The sequence below is a fragment of the Phacochoerus africanus genome, chromosome 13 (assembly GCF_016906955.1).
Source record: "Phacochoerus africanus isolate WHEZ1 chromosome 13, ROS_Pafr_v1, whole genome shotgun sequence".
Classification (NCBI taxonomy): domain Eukaryota; kingdom Metazoa; phylum Chordata; class Mammalia; order Artiodactyla; family Suidae; genus Phacochoerus; species Phacochoerus africanus.
Window position 1 is genome coordinate 7,109,902 of NC_062556.1, and position 21,690 is coordinate 7,131,591.

At 48.9% G+C, this 21,690-nt stretch overlaps 1 long non-coding RNA gene across 1 annotated transcript in view; it reads right to left on the reverse strand.

Annotated features, from left to right (window-relative positions):
• LOC125113439 (uncharacterized) overlaps positions 1-21,690 on the reverse strand; it is a 34,182-nt gene that overhangs the window by 10,167 nt on the left and 2,325 nt on the right. The gene's annotated exons all lie outside the window — the stretch shown is intronic.

The window sequence follows — 21,690 nt, forward strand, 5'->3', positions numbered from 1 at the left end:
ACCCCAGCCTCTACTCTGCATTCCTTGCCTGCATCAATAGCTAGTCTTTCAAAGTTTTTAGAATAGCCCTAAACATCCAGCTGTCCTGTTTTGTTCTGTTCTCCTCTTTAGAAGGCTAACTGCAGAGAGGCATGAGCATGCCATCATTTCCTGCTCCCGGACGAGCGCCTACAGGCCTGCGGAGAGGAAGGGGACGGCAGGAAGGGGCCGCAGCCCAGGCTGCAGCCAGGAGCGGCTTCTATCCGGAAGCCCCTCCTGCCATCACGCCTCTGTGTACAAAGCGATGATGGAGAAGACAAGACTCCTGGATGTTTGCAGGTTCACAAAATGATTTGCGTGGCGGAAAAGACACTTTTCCTTTGTCATACACGTGCGTTAGGTCAGCTGGGCAGCGCGGCACCGCCCTGCTGGCTTTCACTGCACCACTGCAGTGACTGCTCGCGCCTCCCTCCAGAACTTGGCCTGCTTCTGCGCGACCTTCCCCCACGGCTACTCCACTTTCGGTGCCAACTTGTCCCTGCTCAGCGTTCCGCTCGGCACATTTTTCTCAGAGGAGCTTTGGCATTACATTTGTCTTTTTAGAGCCGCAGCCATGTCACATGGACGTTCCCAGGCCAGCGGTCGAATCGGAGCTATAGCTGCCGGCCTACACCACAGCCACAGCAACACGGGATCCAAGCCATGTTTGCAACCTACACCACAGCTTTTGGCAACACGGAATCCTTAACCCACCAAGTGAGGTCAGGAATCAAACCCACATCCTCACAGACACTATGTCGGGTTCTCAACCTGCGGAGCCACAGCAGGACTCCAGCATGACACTTGCCAGCCTTCTGATGCCTTGACCTAGTCCATATAACTGTCTCGGCTCCCAGTCTCTTATGTGCCACATGGTCATTAACTTCCTCGTGGGGCCCCTTGCTGACTGTTACGGAGAGACTCCCCAAAGACATCTGAGAGGACACCCCACCCTCGGAGATTCTGTATGGCAGGAGAGGGTGGTGCCAATAAAAATATCTACACAAAATTGACAGCGTTCTCTGTGTCAGGCAGTTTCCTTCCATTACCTTTGGCCTCGTAATAATCCCTGAAATAGACACTAAGGTTACTCTCTTTTTACATGTGTGATAACTGACACTCAGAGAGGTTAAGTAACTTGCTAAAGTCACAAAGCTGGTTAACAGTGAGTGTGGTTATGACCTGGGGGCAGATTCTTACCCGAATGATTCCAAAACCCGAGCCTTTGTCACTGTGTGACGTGGCTAAGCACCCAGATAACAATAACACAAGGAGGAGAAGGCTGATGACAAAAATGGGGTGGATGTTAAGAGCCAGGTGATTTTGGAAGACAAGATAAAAAACCAAAAGTGCTAGCTGAGACCTCTCCTGTGGGAAGGAGTGGGCTCCCTGGCCCTGGGTCCTCGGGCAGAAACTGGAGCCATCTGTGACGTTCTGGGCGAGCGCCAGACCTGGCAGAGGCCTCTGCAATCCTGCAGCTCCCGGTGTGATGGTTTTGGCAAGTGGCCTATAAGCCGAGCCTGGCAGGAAGGCTTCTTGTCGGTGTGGACTGAGGGGAGAAGGTGCTGGGGGTAGAGAGAACCCAAGGACCAAATCTCTAGAGGCACAGCACACAGAGGATGCTTGTCATTTCGACCAGAGGCCTCAGAGGCCACGAAGCTCACACATTACTCAGGTCAGGAAATACACATAAACCACTGGTCCTGTTTGACAGTTAAAGAAGCAATAAATGTGACGGTTTAAGCCGGAGGTTCTCCAATTATGCCCTGAACTTTTAATCCATAAGGTAGAGTCAGGTGTTCTACAGGTAAAATAAAATAATTGCCATTATTGGGAGTTCCCTAGTGGCCTAGTGGTTAAGGATCCAATGTCATCACTGCTGTGGCACAGGTTCAATCCCTGGCCTAGGAACTGCTGCACACTGCAGGCATGGCCAAAAAACAAAACACAAAAAACCTACAGTTATTACCCATTTTCAGGGACAGTAGAAGCATTCAGTTGTCCCAAAGGCAACTTGACCTCGGTATATTCATTTGAAATTGGTTTCCTGAATTTTTCTTCAAACTTTGGCAACTGCTACCCCTTATGTGCCAGTGAACAGTGATACAATAAAACAAATAAGTGAGCAGAGCTAACAAAAATCAGCAGAAAAACACAGAAACAACCAGTTAGGCTTGGGGTAACGGCCTGATTTTTTTTTCATGGACAGTCGGTGGTAATCTTGGATTACACACGTACATTATAGAGTTGTACTTTCCACCCGTAAAATTGTTCTTAGATCATTTAATAGAAACAAACACATCCATAGTTCATGGTGTTCAGCAAAGAACACAGTGGCTTCAGGTGCTCTCCTTTGCCTTCTTAATGTGCCACGTGGCTGGGTGATGACTGTAGAGTTCTTTTGCTGCCATGTAGATAAAAGCATAGAAGTTCTACACGGTGGGACTGTACTGTGAGGCTCGTGGAGGACATCTGGAAACGCTGGTGGAAAATGGCTCGGTTCAGGGTATCAAAGACAAGGCGGGGGGAGAGTCCCCACGCCGCCTCTCCCATTGGTTGTGACCCCCCCACAGCAGGAGCCCTCCACCATGAGGACGGATCCAAATCACCCCAAGAGCTTTTCCCACATGGACCTGTCCTGCCACCTCCCTGAGGACAGCTCTCTCCAGGCCCGTCGCAAGGCTCTAGCTTGTGGGACGCTGAGGCCCGGGGAGCAGGAGGGCAGGCCCAGCGGGCAAGGCCCTCACAGGCAATTTCCACCCCTTCACCTGCCTGAGAACCTCTGCCTAGACCTCAGGATGAGGTCCTCCGATGGCGTTTCACCAATGGTCTCAATGTTCCCATTTTAAACAGTCCCTTAGGCCGACGTGGGCCATGACTCACGTCTCCTCCCCACGCCCACACTTCTGCCCTGCGATAGAACAAGCACTGCAACACAACATCCCAAGCCCTGAAAGAGGCCTGCTGGGCCCCATCCTCCTGCAAAGCCAGCAAAGACCGCAGCATCTCTGCCCACAGGAGCCTGGCTGCACCAGGGCCCCAAACTGCTCAGCAGAAGATGCCTGGAGATGATGCCACCCCAGCCTCACGCTGCTGGCCCTGACAGAGTCCCCTGTCTGCTCCCAACTGAGCCCAGCTCTCCTCTAAGCTGATAACAGTCTGCCAGATACTGACGATGTTAGCGGAGGCTTCCAGAACCACCTCCGGGACCTTCTACCCAAATCCCCACCAGGAAGCTCCAACTCAACATATTTAATACTGACCTCATCATCTCCTGTTCCAAGCCAGCTCCTCTCCCACAGCTTCAAACTCAGTGGGTAGGACCACCATCCACCTGGCTGTCCAAGCACAAACTGGGAGCCACCGCTGAATTCTCAGTCCTCCCGACCCTTCCCTCCAAACTGGTCAAGCAGGAAGGAAGACCTGTCCATTTTATTTACCTGGCTCTCCTCTGGTCACATCCTGGCTCAAGCCCTCATCACCCCATCTGGATTTACTGTAACAGGTCTCCCTGGCTCGGCCGTTCCCCCCACCAATTCCATCCTCCATAGCGTTGTCAGAGGGATCTATTTCTAGCCCGACTCATGTGGCCAATGACCCCGCCATTGCTGGACAGCCAATAAAACCCAGGCTCCTTCACAGAGCACACAAGCCCGACTCCGCACCTCACCCCGCCCTCACCTTGCCTAATAATTTAAGTCCCGTCAAGACAAACTGTTCCTCATTTCCCTCCCTGTTAAATCAATCTGATGATGCTGCCGCCTCTGTCTGCCTTGAGGGCTAACACTCGACAGAGGTCACCAGCCACCTCTGACCCCCTGTGGTGAGACACTTCCCGTGATGCCCCGTGCTGCCCGCAGGCTGCCCTATCAGCTTCTCTTGTCTGCTTACATGCGTCTCTTCCAATGAACGTGAGCTCCTGGAGGACAGGGACTACATTCTCTATTATCTGGGAACTGCCGGCCCTAGGGCAGCAGAGAGCAGAATTTCAAGGAGGATGAAAATGTAAAGCAAACTGCAGCCCAGAAGCACTGGCGTCTCCATCCTTCCCTGAGGCAGTACCAGAGCCATGGCCACCCCCAAATCTGTACCGGGCGACTCTTTACCATGAAGACATCTCCCCTAGCCCCTAAACGGAGCCCTGGGGGAGAGGATGGTGCCCTTGGCCTTCTCTCACTCAGCTCTGATTATCCGTCTCAGTCTCCACGTGTGAATCTACGAGAGACACCTGCCAACACCCCACCAAGCTCTGTTTCCCAGAACTGGAAGCCACCTAAGGCGTTTTGTCACCTCCCTAGACACACACAGGACAAGCGTCTCCTCCCTGCCCAGCCGGGCTCCGATGCGACCCCCACCCACTTTCCCCCATGGCCTGAGGTGCCCTCCACTGGCCCAATTCAGGAGCAACCCATCGGCATCTTACCATCCCACAATGACCGCTGGCTTGACACCCTACCAGACTTCTGGTTGCCCAGCCTCCTTGTGGCCTCAGAGAAGGAACCGACTCTCCGCGAAGCAGACAGTACTATCAGGCCTTCAAAGGGCCACCCAGGCCTCTCAGACTAGCACCAAAGAAGAGAAACATGGCTTTGGGCATGGAAATCTGCTCCATTCCCCCTTTCTGATATTTACTGGGTATTCACCAAGCACACAGCCTCACCAAGCATCTTACAAAGGGCAATTTAATGTCATGGGTGAGAACACAGGCTGTACCGACAAGCCTGGTTCAGATCCCAGGTCTGGCACTTAGTAGTGGCTGTGTGATCTTGGGCAGGTCACTCCCTGTGCCTTTCTGTGCCTCACCTGTAAAATGGGGGTGACAGCAGTACTGTCCTAGGACGGCTCTGAGGAGCCAACGAGCTCATGAAGATCAGTGCCTGGGGTGCTGCGAGGGCCACCCAAGTACCAGCTACCATCACTGATGTAGCTTATCACTGCTCACTACTACCTCATTTTCCGGAGGAGGAAAGGGAGCGCTGAGCCAGGGCTGAACTCCTCCAGCACCCACATCCTCAGCTGCAAAGGTGCTGCCCGGCCCAGATCCCCTCACCACGAAGCCCGGCCTCCATTCCCAAGGGTGAGACAGGATAAGACGTTCTGCATCCTCGTACAGATATGGCTTATCTCTTTAGTAGCAAACGTGTGCTAAGCTAATTCAGAAGTAGGAAATGGCTCATACTAAAACACTGTTGTTTTTAGGAAGCAAAGCAAACAAGCGCCCTGGCCAACTAACACCTGACCAAGCCACTCCAAGAACAGGAGAATGATAGGCTGACACAGCAAGGGCTCAGGGAGCCGAGTTTGGACTGGATGTTTTCAGCAGGCACCTCCACGATGCCTGGGCCACCAGAGAGCTGTGTGCACACAGACAGTGGCTGCAGGTGGGGGCGCCCATGCCTCCAGCTGCCCAAGGTCATCCGGCAGGAAGCACGTGGGGGCCCTGGCGGTTTCTGGGGCCACGAGCTAACTGCCAGGTTGCACTTCTGCAATTATGGCCCCCAGGGACCAGCCACGTGAAAGACACTGGTTGCTGTGACTGAGAGCGGCTAAAGCAGTAGCCCTTCTAGTACAAGGGAGAACTCGGGAAGGAGAAATTGGCGGGTTCAGGCTCTGCGGTGACAAACAGCATGATCAACAGGAGCGCTGTAGCTGGATGATTAACGAGGCACAGGGCCCTGTTTGCTTGGCTTTGAAAGATTATAAATACATCAGGCTTGTCAAGCACAGCCAGTCGGTTACGAATTACGAGTCATCTTTCAATTGTTGTCCCATTTCACCTCCTGTCTTTAATGGAGTGAGCAAACAACTTTCCCCCAGCAGCTGTGGTGGTCCAGGCACCCAGGGGCCTGGCGACGCTCCTTCACCCAGGCTGCTGTGCGAGGGAGGGCACGGCTAACTAGACACGCGGCAGGAGTCAGCTAGAAACATCCCTTGGCCCCCCTGCACACTTGGGGTGGATCTGGAGGCTCGGCCCTGACGGCCCCGATGGGTCTGCATCCAGGGATGGTTACTTCCTTGACACTCTTGGATCCCGCCTCTGCAGGTACCACCAGTCACAGAGACAAAGCTGCAAGGGTGTTACTTCTAAAATGCAGTGAAGGTATCTGAGTTTCGAGAGGCTTAAGGATACACTCAAGGACCCACTATTAGATGTTGCTTGCCTTCAAGCAGAGAACATTACACCTGAAAGATGTGTTTGAAGAAAATCACCACACGGCCGCAATCCACAGCACGCCAGTCGCTACACCTGCAAACCGGGGCGTCTCTGTGACTTCAGTCTTTGGCGTGAGGTAAATACACACATACACACCAACAATAAGCACACATGCTCTGCAGCTTAAAATCTCAGGCTCAGAAATACAAAAGATACTTGAATCATCAGTTCTGGATCCACTCAGCACCTCCTTCTGACATGGATTCCCTCACCTGTTGAAATCCAGGACAGCAGATATTTAGTTTACCCGGGTTCTTTGTAGTTAAACTCCACATTCATTAATTGGAAGAAAAGTTCTCTTTGAAACTTAGGAAACAGTTGCCCTCCAAGTTGACCCAAATCAGAGAAAAGTACAACTTGATCGTTTTTGTTTTCATTCTTTTCCTTAAACGCACTGGCCAGGACTCTTCCCGTTCCTTAAGCCAGTCAGTTGAGCAATATCTCAACAACACAGTTCCCTCTCCTCGCTGCATTTCTCCCATACAATGAAAGCATTCAATATTGCACAACCTATGGGGCTGGCACCTGGCAGAGCAGCCGAGCCAGAGCTGTCCGGGCCTCACACAGAACTGCCCTCGGCCACGCCGCCCCTCACCCCTCTGCTCTCTAGAAGGCCGGGCGAGTCAACAGCAAGAACAGGACCTGAAGGGCTTCCTACCGGGCGAGAAAAAAGGCAAAGACCCCAGCCTTATCCTGCTCTCATTCACAATCCCTGCTAGTTATGGGATAGGAGTTCCTAAGAAAAGATGGGACAATCAAATAAACTCTGGTTCCAAAAGTAACCCACAGGTAATCAGAGTTACTAAGAATACCTCATGATTTTTGCTTGTTGTGTTCAAAGAAAGTGTGGACGCAAGAACGACCACCCACCCAGTCACATGAGCCAGAAGTCACCGGTATTCTTGCCTCTCGACTTCACCCCTGCACGAAGGAGGGCACCTGGTCCTGTTGAGCATAGCTCCCATGGGCCTGGAATCCACCGCTGTCCCCGGACTGGTGGTCTCTCTGCTGCAGTCCTGCCTTCCCCACCCCTCCAGCCAGATGCAGCAGTGAGGGCCCCAAATGCAAGCTCAACCAGATCTCCTTCCTGCCAGGCTCCTCATTACCCACAAAATAGAGTCCCAACACCTAAGCGTGGTGTGCAAAGCCCTGCAGGACCAGCTTCCCCTCTTCTGGGCTGCCAGCACCGACCGTGCCTCCCTGTGACCCACACATCTCACTGTCGTGCGATCGGATGTGTGTCATCGTCTCCCTCTTCACTATGAGACCCTCGAGGGCAGGTCCTGTGCCTTTCATATCTGGCCCACCAGCACCTGACATGGGAAAGGCTCATGTACTAAATAAATGTAAAACCTAAAAAATAATTTTTATACCTTGCCTTATTCAAGACAGGACTTGCGATGGCAAATGAGTAAAGTTTACAAATTTAGCCTCCATCCCAATCAGACCACGAATTTACTGGGATGGGCACACGGGTTTGTGAACACAGCAAATGAGCTGTACGGTCTGAGACCACCTTCGGGAGTCTTCATGTAAATATTAATGATCACTGCCATCTGACATATGTATCAAGCACTTCGTATTAAATCCCCAGAAGTCTCTAAAGCAGAGTTTTCTTCTTTTTACAGGTGAAGAAACTAGGGAAGGAAAGGTTAAAAACGTGTCCAGAGTCACACCATCACTAAAGAGAAAAGATCTGGGCCGGAGACTTTTTCTCTCCAAGCCCCGGGCTCCTCCTGTTGTGTCATGCCGCCTCTCTGTTCACAGCTTGGCTCCTGACCCAGTGAGCACGCCAGCATCTTAAAACAGTTTCCTTATGTCACGGTCAGCAAAGACTGTGGCAGACACTGCAGCCTGGCCTTAAAGGAAGAGGCTGGCACTCATGCCTAGAGGAAGTACTGCCGAATGCCTGGTCATGCCTGTCCTTCCCCATGACCCGCACCTCCAGCTCACGCTCAGGAGATGAAGCAAGCCTTAGCAGATGCCAAAAAAACACCCTGACCTAAACAAGTGAAGAGGCAACTGCCCGGAGGGACCCTGGAAACACCTGTAAGACCTGCAAGCCCCTGGGAGGGAGGGTTTGCTCCAAACCCCTCTGCGACTCCTCCGTGGCAGGGCACCAGGTCTGCTTTCCAGGAGTGGGCTCAGTCTCAGAGACACTCAAGACAGAGGTGGCTCACCTGGGTTTCAGGCTCTGGGGATGACGATGTGGAGGGATGGGCTGGGGGAGAGATGGCTCCAGGCAAAGACACAGTGACGTACAGCCCCCATGAGCCCAGTGGGATGAGCTCCTAGATGGGAACAGCCTCAGGCGGACTTGTTACTACAAAACCGCTGCTCCTCTATGTAGAGTGAGCCTGTTCAAAGAGCCCCCCGCATCACTGGAAAAGGCAGAGAGAAGTTCCCAGCCATGAGTCAGGACAACTTCACCAGCAGGGCAACCCGCAGCCAGGACAAGGCAGCACACTGCAGCAGCAAGACTGAGGCTGGCTGATAGGGAGGGAGAGGGGAGAAGGGAACCATTGCTCACTGAGAGCCTGCTCTGCGCCAAGTCCTGGGGTTCAGGCCCTGGCCCCAGATGAAAAACACCATCCAGGGAGTTCCAGTCGTGGCTCAGGGGTTAACAAATCCAACTAGGAACCATGAGGTTGCGGGTTCGATCTCTGCCCTTGCTCAGTGGGTTAAGGATCCGGCGTTGCCGTGAGCTGTGGTGTAGGTTGCAGACGCAGCTCAGATACCGAGTTGCTGTGGCTCTGGCGTAGGCCGATGGCTACAGCTCCGTTTAGACCCCTAGCCTGGGAACCTCCATATGCTGCGGGAGCAGCCCAAGAAATGGCAAAAAGACAAAAAAAAAAAAGAAAGAAAGAAAGAAAAAAGAAAAACACCATCCATAGCAGATGCTGCTCTTGCTCCACTCAAAACCACTCCAGCCTCCTCTATCAAGACTCCCTATGCACTAAAGTCCATAATGCTGAAGACTCCATTTTCCAAACTCCCTGCCCAATCGTAAGAACAATAGCAACTTATTCCAGGCATACTCCCTGCTCCGGGCACAGGATGCAGTGTGAGAATGTTAAGTGCCCACCACAAGGCCAAGCAGAAGCCCCGGGGGTGGGGGGGGGCCTCTGGACCTTCCCCAGCAGGAGTGATGAAGGCACTAATGTCTAGTCAGTCTCTAATCTCGTGGGCACCAGGCGGCACCAGCACAGCTTCCTAGTTCAGCAGCAGAGGGAGTGTGGTTTGGGGCTAGCAGTGGAGCAGAGGTGCAGCACCTACCAGGCCCAGACCGGTTGGCGCCTCCTTCCGCAGCCATTCTGTAGCCCAGGGGATCTCAAAGGTGGGGGAGGGGAGGGGGTCACTGGACCAGCAGTATCAGCGGCACCTCAGAACTTGCAACAAATGCGAACACTCGGACCCCACGCCAGACCCACAGTATTAGAAACACTGTGTGGCCCAGTAACTTGGCTTTATCGAGACTTTGGTAACCATGATACATGCTAAAGCTGCAGAACCCAAGCTACAAGCCATGGCCTAGAATAAAGCCACCTTGGCTAAAACTAACTGGAGTGGAACCTGTTGTCTGCAACTGAACCCTGACTGATACGCAGCCCTGCCCTCATGCTGTCCATGGGGAGAGCAATTGATTATGACAAAACAGCAGGATGTTTGGGAGAACAAAAAAGGGCACTTCACCCAGTCAAGAAGTGTAATTTCCCAACGATTTCTGTTGAATATCCTCAAAATTTTCTGAACACGTACCCTTGGTAGTTATGCTTAGTTCGAAATTTTATACATATTCTATTTACGTATCCTAAAACCCATACAGAGATAACCTTAACAGATGAGGGTTTAAAATGAACATAAACATGGAGTTCCCACTGTGGTTCAATGGGTTAAGAATCAGACCACAGAGGATCAAGTTCCTGCAAAGGCACAGGTTCCATCCCTGGCCTAGCACAGTGGGTTAAAGGATCTGATGTTGCCACAGCTGTAGCAATCCATCGCAGCTGTGGCTCGGATTCAATCCCTAGCCCAGGAACTTCCATAAGCTGTGGGTTTGGGGAAAAAAAAAATTCAATAAGAAAGCAAACAACCCAATTAAAAAACAGGCAAAAGATCTGAGTAGACACATCATTTAAAAGAAGATATATGGATGGCACGGATGCTCAACATTACTAGGGAAGTGCAAATTAACATCACAGTGCTATACCACTACTTACCGACTGGGATGGCTAAATCAGAAAGACCAACTACACCAAGCACTGGCAAAGATGGAGAGGAACTGGAGCTTCCGCATACCGCAGGCGCTAAAGCAAAGTGATACAGCCACTTTGGGAAAGCCTGGCAGGTTTTAAAAGTTAAACACACTTCCATGCCACTTCTACGTACCTTCTCAGAAGAAAAGAATGTATCCATACAAAGACTTGTGCATAAAAGTTTACAGCACCTCTATTCAGAATCTCAAAAAATTGTAAACAAAAAAGTAGATTAAACCAGATGGAAAGAGGAGACAAAACCATTATGGTGAAAGATAATAATACAGTATAGTCAAGAATCACCTAAAATGGAGTTCCTGTTGTGGTCGCAGCAGAAACGAATTGGATTAGGAACCATGAGGTTGTGGGTTCGATCCCTGGCCTTCCTCAATGGGTTAAGGATGTGGCGTTGCTGTGAGCTGTGCTGTAGGTCACGGACGAGCTCGGATCTGGCATTGCCGTGGCTGTGGTGAAGTCCAGCAGCTGTAGCTCTGATTAGACCCCTAGCCTGGGAACCTCCATGTGCCATGGGTATGGCCCTAAAAAGCAAAAAAAAAAAAAAAAAAAATCAACTAAAATGAAAATAATGCTCCTGAAACTCCCATTCTAAGAGATTACAATATTAAGTAATTAAACCTTTAAAAGAAAACAGCAGGGAACTTTATCAGCAGAAAACTATTATAATTATTCTCTCATTTTTAAAACTATGTAGCATGGGTAAGTCAGTAAGTAAAGACAATGTGGTTTACTTTATCACCTTATATTATTTCTATTAATATAGAGAAACATTTTTCGTTAGGAAAAAACTATAAACAAGCCTTGACAAGTAAATGGATTAACTGTGGCTTGTCCATCCCAAAGAAAAGGAATGAACTCCTGACATAACGAACAACCTGGATCAATCTCCAAATAATCACACAAAGTGGGAGAAGTTAGACTAAAGGGAGGCATACCACATGATTCTATTTCTATAAAACTCTAGAAACAGCAAATTAACCTACAGTGACAAAGAACAGTTTCAGTAGTGGCCTGGAAATAACAGGACGAGGAGGGAGGGACAGATTATCAGAAAGGAGCTCAAAGAAACTTGAAGGCAACAGATAAACTCATTATCTTGCTCATGGCGATGGTTTCTTGAGTGTAGATACACGTCAAAATTGATCACATTGCACATTTACAATATGTACAGATTACTGTATGCTAATTATCTCTCAATGAAAGTGTTGAAAAGAAAAATAAAAAGTACACTCAATTTACACGGTAATTTTTAAAAAGAGGTGCCCCACAGCCTTTGTGAGTGGGTTAGCTAAAATCAGTGTAGCTATGATTTAACCATGCACTGGTCTGGGGGGCTTAAACGACAGAAGTGTATTGGCTTAGAGCCTGGAGGCTAGAAGTCCAAGTTCAAGGCGTGGGCAGGGTTGGTTCCTCAGAGGCCTCGCTCCTCGGTCTGCGGACGGCCACCTTCCCCTGCGTCCGCACGCGCTCCTCCCTCTGTGCAAGGGCCTGTCTGTGTCTTCGTCGTCTTTTCTCATGACTCATATGTGATTACCGCCCACCTCAGTGGCCTCACTGTAATTTAACCCCCTCTCTAAAACCCCACCTCCCAATACAGTCATGTTCCGAGGGCCTGAGGGTTAGGGCTTCAACATATGAACAGGGGAATAGAGCGAATTCAGCCCATGACGAACCATGTTTTCCAGCTGCATTCCAGCACTTTCCACACAGTTCATTCAGACACAGGCTAATTTCTTTTAGGATATTCTGGTTGTGTGAACTACATGATTCACAGACAGCTTTTCTTGAATTAGCAATTCTACTAAACGACCAAAGGCGATACCTGAGTCCCTGAAACCCCACACAGACAGGAGATACACAGGGAGGCGGTGGGGTGGGGAGGCAGGGCTGGAGACACAAAGGTAGGCCTGGGAGCCGGTCTTTCCAACATGTCCAAGAGGAACAGGAAGAGACGGGAACGCACAGTAGCCCTCTCTTTATCTCAGGTCGTATCTTACCCCCACTACTCGGGTGGACCCACAGGAGGTTTTGTCAGGTTTGGTCTGAAGCCTGTTGGTGCCCGACACCTGTATAGACACCCCGAGCCCCAAGGTGAAACCATGACTTGATGACCAAAATAAGTGGCCGAGTTTCCAGGCAGAGCTCCTTCCTGGCTGTGAGGCCAAGCTGGCAGCTACTGCATTTGTGAGCCCCCCTTTCTACTGATGCCAAGGGTAGGAAATTCAAGCCTGAGTTCAGCAGGTGGGGAGACCAGGTGTGGTGTGAAGCGGGATGCTCATCCACCAGCCACCTGCCGAGTGAGACCCCCATGTGGGCCTTTCAAAGGCCTCAGGTCTCTAGTCCATACACTGAAATGTGTTTTGGTTCAGATGATCTAACAAAGTTCAATTTATAATTTGCAATTTAAAAACACTTTTATTTTGAACTAGATTAAGACTCATTTGGAATTCCCCAGTGGCTCAGTGGGTTAAGGATCTGGTATTGTCACGACCTGCTGTAGCTTGGGTTGCTGCTGTGACACGAGTTCAATCCCTGCCCCGGGAACTTCTGCATGCTGTGGGAGTAGCCAAAAAAAAAAAAAAAGGCTCATATAAAGTTGCAAAATAACACAGAGAATTCCCATGTACACTTCACTCCGCTTCCCTGACAATACAACCTTAGACAACAACAGCATGTTGTCAAAACCAGGAGCCTCACATTGGTACAATACTCTTGAGTCAGATATAGACCTTCAAGTAACATTTTAAAGATATAAATTCGTGTATTCAGCTAAACAAAGCCAGAAAAAGACACTATCTTTTCATATCAAGGAGCTTACATTTTAAATAGACATACAAAGATAGCTCTCCAAATAACACTCAAATAAAATCCAAAATATATTTTAAGGCCTTTTTTTTTTTTTTTCCCAAAAATGTGAGAGGTGGTGCAGAGGGTATGGGCTTTGAAATTAGACAAATCTAGGTCTGACTTCAGCTTTGCTGCTTAAGATTTGTGTGTCGCTGGGCAAGGACTATCCCTGAACCTGGTTTTCTCGGTATAAGATGGTGAATATTGTGCTGTATGGAAGAAACAGAACCTGGGTCCCAGGTTCCAAAGTGGCTCTGCAATAACCAGCTGTGTGGTGGCTCTGCAATAACCAGCTGTGTGGTGGCTCTGTGTAAGACCCACGTCCACCTGTGGCCTGCCCAAGTCCAGATGTCCCATTTTAGCTAAGAGCTATAATTTCTGTTATTAAAAAAAATAATACATTCCAGGGAGTTCCTGGCATGGTGCAGCGGAAACGAATCCAACTAAGGAACCATGAGGTTTCGGGTTCAATCCCTGGCCTCACTCAGTGGGTTAAAGATCCGGTGTTGCCGTGAGCTGTGATATAGGCTGCAGACGCGGCTTGGATCCTGCATTGCTGTGGCAGTGGCGTAGGCTGGCAGCAACAGCTCTGATTCGACCCCTAGCCTGGGAACTTCCATATGTCATCGGTACGACCCTAAAAAGACAAAAGACAAAAAAAATACATTCTAGACTTCCACTTTCAGATGTAAGAGTGAACATACACATCTAACTCGCTCCCTCCCCAGATACACGAAGACCATAGCAAAGAGCTGTTTTAAAGACACACCCACCGGACAGGCAGGACCGGAGAGGAGACAACGACAGCAACGTCACAGAGCTAGGAAGCGGAAGAGTGAGTGATGACTGGCTGAGGGACAGGCCTGGAGGTGGCAGCGGATGAAGGTAAGGGGGAACGCATTTCACACTCTGGAACCTGAGCAAAGCTCAGGAACCAACCACACCAGGTGCTTCTGGAGACACAAAAAGGGCTGGGTGAAAAGCCGAGACACAGATCTCTGGATTGCATCCCCTGCTCCTGCCACTGGGAGACGGAGTCCCCCCCACCCCACCAGAGACTAGAGAGTTAACTCTTTTAAGTGCAAAACAGGAGTGTGTGGACTGGAAAGCTGAAAGCAGTATATCAAAGCCAAGGGAAAAATGACTGTACACACGATGAATGCTGAATGCTGAGACCACCCGCCCTCGTCCCCTGCCTGGCTTCCAGAACACAAGTGGCCAGATCTTAAGCCTCTAGGCAGGAGGTGAAAATTCTGCTATGGAGTATCTGACCCACCCAAGGGAAATGATCCAAAGATACTGAAATCAGGGAATGCTCAACAAATGGTTCACCCAGCCAGCTCACCCTACAAGGAAACTCACACTTAACAAAAAAATAATTCTTGGAGCTCAGAGCTGCCAGTAAGTATTTTGGTTATCAATTCTATAGTGAAGACAAATACAAAACAAACAAAAGAGGAGTTCCCGTCGTGGTGCAGTGAAAACAAATCTGACTAGGAACCATGAGGTCACAGGTTCAATCCCTGGCCTTGCTCAGTGGGTTAGGATCCTGCCTTGCCGCGAGCTGTGGTGTAGGTCGCAGATGCGGCTCTGATCTGGTGTTCCTGTGGCTCTGGTATAGGCCAGTGGCTACAGGTCCAATTAGACCCCTAGCCTGGGGACCTCCATGTGCCATGGGTTCAGCCCTAAAAAAACAAAAAAAGACAGACAGAAAGAAAGAAAGAAAGAAAGAAAAAGAAAAAAGCAACTGGGAGTTTATGCAGAGAGAAGAAAACTTTCCCCAAAATAATTAATATCCTCAAAGATGACAGCAGATGTATGCAAAAGGAATAGAGTGGTGTTTAAAACAAAGAAAGACACAAACAAACATGCAGCAAAAAGAGCTGAGGAAATTAAAAACATGAAACACAGATGACAGATTAAATAGGCTAAAAATAAAGTTGATGGGAAATATCCCAGAAACGACAGCAAAAAGACAACAGAAAATGTAAGATAAAGAAAAAACAGAGAATGAGTCCAGTAGGTGCGACATTAAATAAAAGTCTCAGAAAGAGAGGAAAGAAAATAGAAAAGGGAAATAGTCTCAGAAAGAAAAGAGAGGGAGTTCCCATCAAGGTGCAGTGAATCCAATTAGTATCCATGAGGATGTGAGTTCAATCCCTGGCCTCACTCAGTGGATTAAGGATCCAGCGTTGCTGTGAGCTGTAGTGCAGGTCACAGAAGTGGCCTAGATCCTGTGTTGCTGTGGCTAGGTCGGTCCTAGCCTGGGAACCTCCATATGCCATGAGTGAGGCCCTAAAAAGCAAAAAAAAAAGGCAAAGAAAAAAGAAAAAGAAAAAAAAAAAGAAATAGAAAAGAGGAAAGCATCAACAAAACTATTGAAGAGGATTCCCCAGAACAGAAGTGCATAAGATTCCAGAATGAAAGGGTGCACCAAGCACCGAACACAATGGATGAAAATAGACCAAGGAACATCATCTGGAAATTTCTAAACATTGGGGACCACTGGGACCGAAAAAGATCCTACAGGTTTGCATAAAGCTAAAACAGGTCTAATACAAGAATCAGGAAACACACTGACATCAGACTTTTAAAAGCAAAAAGACAATGGACGGAGGGTCCAGTTCTAGGTAAGACGGCCAACAGACCCTCCACCCAGACTCTCCCTTGCACTGCCTTTATAAAACCTGGACAGAATGACACAGCAGTTGTTTGAGGAATCTGAAAAGTAAACAGGCAGATTGAGAAAAAAAGACCAGAATCCAAAGTAACACCAAACCAACAACAAACCTCTAAAATATCCAGCTTTGACTCAAGATGGTATGACAGTCATGGCAGCAATAGCCTGGAGTACCAAAAACATGGACTATTATTCAGCAATAAAAAGGAACAAATTATTTATTCATGTAATAGAAAGGATGACTCATGCATTTTGCTAAATGAAATAAGCCAAGTCCAAAAGACTATACTACGGTTCCATTTATTTAACATTCTGGAAAAGGCCACACGATAGGTAGGGACAGAAAACAGATCAATGATTGCTAGGGGACAAGGTACAGGGAAGGGCTGACAGAAAGGGGAGGCATGAGGGCATTTTTGTGATAGAATTATTCCGTACTGTAACTGTGGTGGTGGAGATACAACACTATGTGTCTGTCAAAACCCACAGAACTATGCACCACAAAAAGTGAAATTTGCTATGGGTAAATTAAAAAAAAAAAAAAAAACAGGATGTGGAAGGAACACCCTCAAAAATATAAGCCATAACAACCATGACCAATGAATACCATAACTACACTGAAAGGGTGAAGAAAAGTACTTTGGAGCTTTGAAAACAGTACTTAACAGGATACTGTAGGGTTTGAGACAAAAAGAACGCCCCAAATACTTTCTGTGGTCAGTAAATTTGTTTCTTAGAGAGGATGGCCTAGGAATTCTCAAATTAATTTATGTGCATGCTAGCGCTGAACAGCACAATAAATACAGCATAGTTCATGAGAGCCAGGTTTCCCACTGTCAGAAAAAGAAGTTAAAAATAAGGAACGGAATTGTAATTAGAATGGATAAGCAATGAGGTCCTACTGCATAACCCAGAGAACTATATCCAAATGCTAGGGATAATCCATGATTGAGGAAATACGAGAAAAAGAACGTATATATGTATAACTGGGTCACTTTGCTGTACAAATTGGCACAACATTGTAAATCAACTATAATTTTTTTAAAAAATTTTTGATAAAAAAAAATAAGGAAAGGGGGAAAGTCAGAATGAATCCTGTGGTATTGGGTTAGAATCAGAGGTAACAGTATGAACTCACGAGATTTAAGTATGTATACAGATGGATAGATAAATAAGCAAATAAATGTATGTGTATAATGTGTTATTAGACATACATATATTTCTCAGTCCCATCTTCTGATAAGACTTATAAGCAATGACACCCCAATAACTGTGAGCAGACCTAGTGCCTAGATGGTGGTCTCTAAATACCTTGATCCATTAAAGGGAACCAGGGATCCTTGAAGAAGTCGTTGATCCAGCTGAGAAAGGGGAAACATAAAATGAGACTGGAGTGTCTTGTGGGATCAGAAAATAAGAAAGTATTCAAAAAAGGATGGAGGAGTTCCCATCATGGCTCAGTGACTAACAAACCCAACTGGCATCCACAAGAATGTGGGTTCAATCCCTGGCCTTGCTCAGTGGGATCCGGCATTGTCGTCAACTGTGGTGTAGGTCTCAGACTTGGCTGGATGTGGCTGAGGCATAGGCCAGCAGCTATAGCTCAGAATCAACTCCTAGACTGGAAACCATATGCCGTGAGTATGGCCTGAAAAACACACACACACACATACACACACAAAAGGATGGAGACACAAGACTGAAATAACATAGGAACCAGCATGAAAGTGTCCCCAGTGGCCAAAGCTGAACAATTCAAGGTACAATATAAATAAGTAATTACATTAGAGCCAATAGGATAAAATAAATACCCATGGGTCAGTACTAACATACATACATACATACATACATGGGGGAGAAAAGGCAGCTCTTCCTTACAGAAGAATTCCAATTAACAAATGGAGATGAAATGAGGAAAATACAAAAGCACCATTAGAACATCACAGTAATAATTGTTGCAGGCAAGAGTCACCAACAAATGCTACCGTTAGTGGGCAAAAGCTTGAGGAGAAACTCGATATTTGCGTAATACAACAGTATTGCCCAAGATATATATTAACTACAAAAAAGGAAAAATAGTAACTTTACCCAGTGTCTTAGGCCAAGTGAGGAAGGCACACACCACCAGGAATAAGAATGAGCAACAGGGAGTTCCCATCGTGGCGCAGTGGTTAACAAATCCGACTAGGAACCATGAGGTTGGGGGTTCGATCCCTGGCCTCGCTCAGTGGGTTAAGGATCTGGTGTTGCCATGAGCTGTGGTGTAGGCCGAAGACGCGGCTTGGATCCCGAGTTGCTGTGGCTCTGGCATAGACTGGCAGCTACAGCTCCGATTCGACCCCTAGCCTGGGAACCTCCATATGCTGCAGCAGCAGCCCCAAAAAAATGGCAAAAAAAGACAAAAAAAAAAGAAAAGAATGACCAACAGCCCAAATCCCTTGACCTGATACACTGAGAAGAACACAGCCCCTCTTGTCACATCCTTGCTAAAAACCCACCATGAGAAATCAACAGACTGCAGGGACAGTCTACAAAATAACAAATTCATGTTCTTTCAATAGTGACAAAATCATGAACATGAAGAGGTAAAGACTGAGGAACTATCACCGACTGGGAGGAACTAAGCAGAAATAACATCTAAATGTAACGTGGGATCTTGCATTGGCTCCTTTCACAGAAAAGGGGCATTGGTGGAAAAACGGATGAACCCCAAATAAAGATGCAGTCTAGTTAATAGTATTACACCAAAGCCAATGTCTTGGTTTTGATAACCATAATATGATTATCTAAGATGTAAACATTAGGGGAAGCTGGGTGAAGAATATACGAAAACCCTCTGCTATTTGCACTTTTCATACAAGTCTAAAATCACTGCAAAATAAAAGTTGTTTAAAGTACCTACTATGTGAAAATGTCATCTTACACCCTAAGCTGACCTGTCACAGCCAGCGGCTAAGGTTTACTCAGTAACACCATAGACTCATAGATGACCCCAGAGCTCAACCCTCACGGACCGTCTGAGCTGGTGCCCGGGCCAGCTGCCCGGCTGCTCCTTTAGCCTTTTTTTCTACATTAGCCAATGGGTCTGGCTATCATTCCAAGGCCTTGGGCGTTGCTGGACCAGAAAAAGGAAGAGGAAGGGGAAGCAAATAGCCTCGGGGATGGAAGCCGCCTTCCTGTGCTCTTCTGCGCTGCTCTCGGCTCCAGTCGTGTGGAGCTCAAACCTCCATGGAAGCCACTCTTTCACTGTGTCCAAAAGATTACAGAATGAGACTGTAGGCTGGACCTGGGCCACCTGCTTTTGCCCTCAGAATTTTTAAAACCATCTTCATGTTGACAAATATGAGCTTATATGTCCCATTTGCAGGGAAACACCTAAGCAGCTGCCAGGCGGTAGCAAGACTGTTCATGTTCAGAAGCTCCTCCACATAAAAGCAGGTCAAGTCCTGAAAGCCTTTCTTAAGCACACCGTCAGCCTCCAGGTCGCCTGGGAGGGGTTTACGTTTGCAGCCCAGAGATTCTCTTCAAAGCCAGGCCTGGGCTCCTCCTCTGGGCTGGTGTGTGTTCTCTCAGGCCTACTTCCCCAGCAAATCCGCGCTTTCTACATGGAGATGTGCTGAGGGAGATACTGCCCGCCTATGCGGTGACAATCCCCTCAGCAGCTCCACACCCACCACCCCAAAGCGCTCTGAGGTCAGGCAAACTGAGAGGGGCCGTGGACGGAGGACGTGGCCACGGCTTGGGGCCAACATTTCCTCACTCCGGCCTCCAGGTCTTCGGACAAACTCCCGGCGTCCCCCAGAAGGGGGCTGCTAGGCTGCCGCGTGGAGCCTCCTGGCCAGGACACTTCGAATCCTTTGTCTCTGCCTGTCATCTGTCCTGTCGCTCCTGATGCCTGTGGACTGCGGAGCTTCACCCGTTACACAGGAACCGTGCCCTCTCGAACCTTTCCTCGCATCAAGTGGCTCGGGTCACACGCGAGGCCAACATGCATGGTTCTTTCACTGGTTTCCACTGTCTTAAATTACTTCTTGTTTGTAACTCATATTAGTAAACACTTCGTGGACATGATACGGGGTTTAAAACGTTTGTAAGATGCCTCAGGTTCAGCACGAGCAGAACAAGCACAGTGCAGACCACAGGGCTGGGGGCCAAGCCCCTGACCCTGGTCACCGGTGATGAGCAGCGCTCTCTCGAGAGAATCGCTTTGTGGTAACCATGGAGAGGGCGTCTGCGCCTCCCGTGATGCACGAGAGGAGATTCTAGAGCCGACGGATGCTTGGTGTGCTGTTTCCAGAATCAACATAGCAGGAGGCTGACACAATTGTGCGGAAGATTTGGGTAGAAATCTACTTATCTACCCAATGTTTAAAAACAATCAAAGACTGACTCAAAAAAGCGCTCTATGGGTTACACTGTTGAGGCCCTTCCTATGTGTCAGGCACAGGCATGACCACAACGAACTCTGAGGACGACGCCACAATAGAGACGTTCCCGTTCCCAGATGATAACAAGGGAACCGAGGTCCTGACCAGGAGAGGAACTTGTCCAAAGTCACATGGCTAATTAGGGGCAACACAGAGATTCAAACTGGGTCTCTGACTACAGAGCCCCTAACTACCAAGTTAACATTTCAGGTAACCACCTCGGGCTCAGGTTAACTCTGTGGAGGAATGCGCGTGCTTCTCTAACCCAAGGCACGATCCTTCTCCTCACAACACTCATCCAAGAGGGCTGGCCTGTGAGCCCCGTGTCAACCTCACAACACCCCGCACAGGGCTGGTCTCCCTGCATCAGCCTCACAACACCCGCACAGGGCTGGTCTCCCCGCGCCGCTGACCCCACGCCTTGGGAATCCACACTACTGGAAGCCCGGCGCGGCTGTCCCCTGCCAGGGCTCAGGAAGTGGCTCTCTACCAGGGGCCATACGGCCCCCAGGGGACCCTGGGCAATGCCAGAAGATATTTTTGTCACAACTGGGGTGGCTTTTGCTGGGTGGGTAGTCCTGGGGAGCAGCCAGTTGGCGAGTAATCATCCTACAGCACACGGGGCTCCCGACTCCCCACCCAGACCAGCCCACGATGACAAAGGTGTTGCTGAGGTTGAGAAGCTCCAGGAGCAGCAGTGTCCCAGAGGGGCGAGTGAGATGAAGGATCACTACCAGGTCAGGAAGCCGGGTCAGAGGGCAGCTCTCTCTCTGCCACTCACCTGCGGGCTCCTTCCCTGCAGCTAATGAGTGCATTTAGGGCTAGCTGTGACAGCTTCCCATGAACAGTATGCTGGCAAGCCTTTTCAAATTCAAAATACTGTCCTGACTAGCTAAGGTGACTGTGGTGCCCTGTCTTAGGGCACTCTAGGGGAGAGCGAGGTGTGGCATGGCTAAGGTCTCAGGGGTTCTGGCAAGCAGGAGCCAGGAGAGGGGGGCCTCTGAGGCTGATCAGGAGGCCTGGGGCTGCTCCCTAAGGGGTTCTGCAGGAAGGGGGCAGGTAAGGGGGCTCAAACCCGACCCCTGCAAACACAGTCAGCTCCACTCTAGGAACTAAAACAAGACCTGTGTGACATTCCCTTGGAGAGAAGTTTAAGGTCAGAGTTCTGCCAGGAAGGAAGCAGCCTGAAAAGTCAGACAGACCTGGTTTTGGGTTCCAGCCTTAAACTGC